Source organism: Balaenoptera ricei, chromosome 13, assembly GCF_028023285.1.
Source record: "Balaenoptera ricei isolate mBalRic1 chromosome 13, mBalRic1.hap2, whole genome shotgun sequence".
Taxonomy (NCBI): Eukaryota; Metazoa; Chordata; class Mammalia; order Artiodactyla; family Balaenopteridae; genus Balaenoptera; species Balaenoptera ricei.
The window spans coordinates 80,643,793-80,648,660 of NC_082651.1; positions in this window are offsets into that span (position 1 = coordinate 80,643,793).

Here is a 4,868-nt window from a genome sequence, read left to right on the forward strand (position 1 = left end):
CTGACTCAAATCCCAGCGGCCCAAGGGCAAGTTGCATGGACTTGAGGAAACTCGGGGCCTCATCTGGAAAATGGGTAATGACACCTCCTGAAGTTGAGACAGGGCACCGGTGCCACAGGGACCACTGAATCTTGCAGCACCCTGAGCCCAGGACTGCCTAGCGCTGCAGGTTTGGTGGCTGCTCAGAGGCTGAGCAGATCCCGGGGTAGAAAGGGGACGAGGGAGGGAGCCCCAGCCAGGGCCTGGATTCCTGCAGCTCAGACTGAGAGAGAAAGGCGGTTGTTGGCGGAGGCGGGGGGTGGGGGGGGCGGGGGATGTTGAGAACAGGTTTTCCGGTCCAGACAGGCACTAATCTGTCAAGCCTAAGATCCAGGAACAGGACCCAGGAACTCTGGGAACTCTGCGGCAGGAGAGCATGGCAAGGCAGGGAAGGGTGCCGGTCCTTGGCCTGTGGACCGGTGGGTAGTCTCTGCAGTTCCGCATTTAAGCTGGGAACCAAGCAACCAGCCTCTACCACACGCCTCCATCCCCCTCATTTCTGGCCACGCTCCTGGTCCCAAAGTCCCCTCCTGGAGCCTGTGTGGTCACAGGCCCTTCCCAGGGTCACTGCTAGGGCTGCCTCTTTCCTGGGTAGGACCCTCGCTCCTCAAGGGACAGGGCATGCTGGAAAAGCCTGGGTGAACTTGGAGCCTTGTCCTAAAAGCACCTTATCACAGAGCCAGGGAGGGAGAGGGAAGGAGGGCAGGAAGGATGGACTCCCTCAGCAGGATGAGCCTCTCCCGGGGGAGGGCTTCCATCCGGGGCTCTGGTTGCTAAGTAATAATGATGATGATATTAATACTCATTCAGCATGTAACACGTGCCTGAATCAGAACCCGCACTTTACAGATGAGGAAACTGAAACTCAGAAGAGAGTTTGACTTACCTAAAGTAACAGAGCTGGTCAGTGTCAGGGCAGAATTCGAACCACATCTATGGAGCGCCAGGGCCTGTGCTTCGGTCCCCTCCACGTGCAGTGCATGAGTATTTAGAGAGCTATGGGGAGCTCAGCAATCAGCCAGGAGTGGGGTCAGGTGTGAGTTACTTAACCTCTCTGGGCCCCAGGTGCCTCTGGTGGAAAATGGGTATAACGATAGCTCCCAAAGAGAGGCATGGGAAAGAGCAAATCAGAAAATGTAGTTGTAACCGAGTCGGCTGGGGTCTCACAGGATCAGTGTGAAACCCCACACCAGGCTCCGAGGAACCCAGGGCCCTCCGCAGGATTTTTGCAGATCACCCCAGAGTGGGGGTGAGATGCGGGGCTTAGGTTCAGGGTCCCTTAGCCTCTGGGCCCTGCCTCTGCGTTTCTCTCTCCATGCCACCCTGTGAAAGCCCAGGCTATCTGTCCCTTCCTCTCTCTCCATCAAAAGCCAGCTCTCCCACACCCAGAGGTAGAGGTCTTCACCGGCCAGTGGACGGGGAGGACAGAGAAGCAAAGAGCTTCCGAATGAACACAGCGCGCTCGGGTTCTTCAAATGCCCTTCAGTCACGAGACTTCCATCTGCCCTCTCCCTGCAGGGCCCCGAAGTCCCAGGCCTCAGCTTCTCATGGGCTCCGGCCCCGCCCTGCTCTCTCCCCCCACCCTCCCCTCCCTGTGTGCCCTCTCCAGTTTTCTCCCTCTGTCAGGCAGTCCACTCAGCTTCCCCATCCCCTCCTGCCTGACTCCTTCTAGACCCTTCTCTGCACATCCAAGCCAGCCAGGTGCTCACAGAGCAAAATGACCTGCACCTAACGGAGCCACCTTCTTAGACAGCAGACTAGGTTACTTAAGCGGGGCAGGGGCGCACAGGCGAAGTGGTTTGCCTTTCCCATCCCCAGCATCCTTCCCTGCTGGCAACCCGCCCTTAAGAGGTGTATGGTCTAGTCGGTGTAAAAAAACAATTCTTGTGTTCTCTGTTAAGACCATTTGGAAATAAGATAGAGTTAAGGGTTCTAAGTAAACTCAGGGAGGGGAGTAACTGTAGGGAAAACAGGACGACTCACTGTGTGGCCTCAGGAAGGTCTCACCTCCAGACTTTCCATTCACCTGTGACAGGGGAAGGGGACAGGGCAGGACAAGGTGGCCCCGGAGGGCCTTCTGGCTGCTCCCTGCGTCCTGGAGAAGCTTTGGGAGGCGTGACACCCGCGTGACCCTCAGCCAAGGCACCGGGCTAACCCCTGTGGCACGTGCAGCCTGGCAGCCCCTGTCCCCAAACACTGTGCCGAGGAGGCAGCCCTGTGCACGAAGCAGCTGCAGGCAGAGGGCTGGACGCTCCGTGGACAGAGGACTGTGGCTTGAGCTGCGGTTTGCGCTGCGCACCAGGAAGGCTGAGCAGGGAGAAGTGGGTCCTGCTTCCTGTCTCAACCACTGACTGTTACTTTGAACAGCGAGCTTCCTCTCTCTGAGTCTTGGTTTCTCATCTGATGAGGAGGGCCTGGCCCAGCCAGCACAGATCACTAGGCCCTGGGCCTGTGGAGCTTGTGCAGGAGGCCACTCTTTGGGGCTGGGATTGGGGGACACCCCAGCTATAGGAAGAGCTGCCTGCGGAGGCAAGAGAGACACAAGAAAGGAAACTTTAAAGACTTAGCCAGCCTCCAGACTCCACCCTAACACACAGAAATCAACTCAAGAAAGGAAGAGAGATTGTATAGCCCCAGGAGCCTAAAGTGCTAAAGAGAAGTACTTGAAATGTTGCCTCAGCGCCCTGATCCTTCAGCACTCCCTTGACCTACTTTGTGCCAGGCAAGGCCGAACCACCAATCCTGGTCACATCCACCCTGACCACATCCTCGCCAGCCCCGTCGTGGTGTTTCCTTCAGGTCCAACCACCACCAGGGTCCCTCTCCTGAAGGACTCCGTCTCAGACCACCAGGACACCTGATTTTGCCCCATCAACCTTGAGCTTGGATGAATGAAGGAATGTTTTCAACAATGACTAATTACTGGATGCCAGGCTCTGAGTTATGCCCCAAGTGTGCTGGGCATCATGATGGCCCAGCCCACCCAATCCCCTTTGGTGAGGACTTGTTGCCCCAGTTCCTGGGAGGGCCAGCCAGTCATCTGCCCCTTGAGGCATGGCCTCAGCTATAGGGAGCTGCCTCTCCCAAGATCTCGCCTTTCCCAGGGCAGCACAGATAGATGACGGATGGATTTGAGGGTATAAAGGGCCCATTTGGAATGACTCTGGAGAGCAGCTCTGGTTCCAGAACTCCCATGGGGCTGGCTGAGGCTGTCACTGGGCATCTCTCCTCGGCTCCCCTCTGCCCAGTCCTGCTTCCTTCCTTGTCCCCTTGACCCCAGGGGTTGATCCCAAGTCCACTCCCTAAGAAACATCCTGCACGCTGTCTGAGAGCCTGCTTCCAGGGAACTCAGCCAGCAACACAGACAAGAGATGTGGCCCTTGCTCTGGAGAGCGCCCAGTCTAGTTGGGAATAGAAACAACAACAACAGCGGTAATAGTAACCACACAGAGCTTCCTATCGGCCGGGCACTGTGCTGTGCGTTTTATATTCACTGTATATCAGCCAGGCCTCTCTCAGTTGAAAGAGATAGAAACTCAGCTGAAGCAACTTAAGTAAAAGTAAAATAGGGAATAAATTGGCTCATGCAACTGAAAAGTCCCCTAAACCTCTTGATTCAGCTCCTGTCGGATCCGAGTGTTGCCATGGTGCCAAGAGTGTGTGTCCGAGGCCCTGTTTCCAGGGTTGGCTTCAGTCTCAGGCACAGCCTCTCATTTGGTGGCTGTATTAGTTTCCTGTGGCTGCTGTCACAAACGCGGGTGGCTTAACACACAGCTAGTTACTCTCTTCCAGTTGTGGAGGTCAGAAGTCTGAAATCACAGTGTTGGCGAGGTCTGTCCCTTCTGGGGGTGCTGAGCGGAAAATTGTCCCAGGCCTCTCTCCCAGCTGCTGGTGGTTACTGGCAATCCTTGTGTTCCTTGGCTTGTAGCTGCATCACTCCCATCTCTGCCTCTGTTGCCATGTGGTCTTTTCCCTGTGTGTCTCCATGTCTAAATTTCCCTCTTCTTATAAAGATACAGGTCATTGGATTAGGGTCCACCCTCATCCAGAATGGCTTTATCTCAACTTGCTTACATCTGCAAAGAGCCTATGTCCAAATAGGATCACCTTCGGAGGCAGTTAGGACTTGAACGTATCTTTTTGGGAGACACCATTCAACCCTTAACAATGGCTAAAGGCTCCAGCTTTCCTTCTATAAGCCTAGTAACTTCAATGGAAGTGAAGTCTCAGTAACTCCAGCTAAAGTCCCAAGTATGATTCCCACTGGCCTGGTGTGAGTCACATGTCCATCCCTGGGAACCTATCTCTGTGGCCAGGGCAAAGGAATATTCTTATGGGCTGGGCCTGGATCATGTGCTCACACTGGAACCAGGAAGTAAGATTAGCCCTACCTGGACCACATAGCCAAGTACAAATCCCTGATATCACCCAAAGAAAGAGGAATGGACTCTGGAAAGGCCAAAATAACAGATGCTTCTCAGTCTCCGTACCCCCAAGTACCCTGCAGGGTGGGACTTATTCCAATTCACCGAGTGGGAGATGGAAGCTCGGAAAAGCCAAGTGACTTGCAACGAGTGAATGGGATTAGAACTGAGCCAAGACTCTAACCCAGGTCTATGTGGCTCCAAAACTGGGTTCTTTCCCCAAGAGGTGAATGCCAAGAGTTCCTAGGATGTTCCCCCTCAGATGGGACAGTCAGGCAAAGCCTCTTGGAGGAGGTGGAGCTTGGGCTGTGCCTTGAGGGGAGGGAGAGGAGGAGCAGCCAGGAGAAGCAGAGGCCTGGAGCCGGAAGAGCCCAGGGCCTTTGGTTGGGGCAGAGAGTTCTCTTA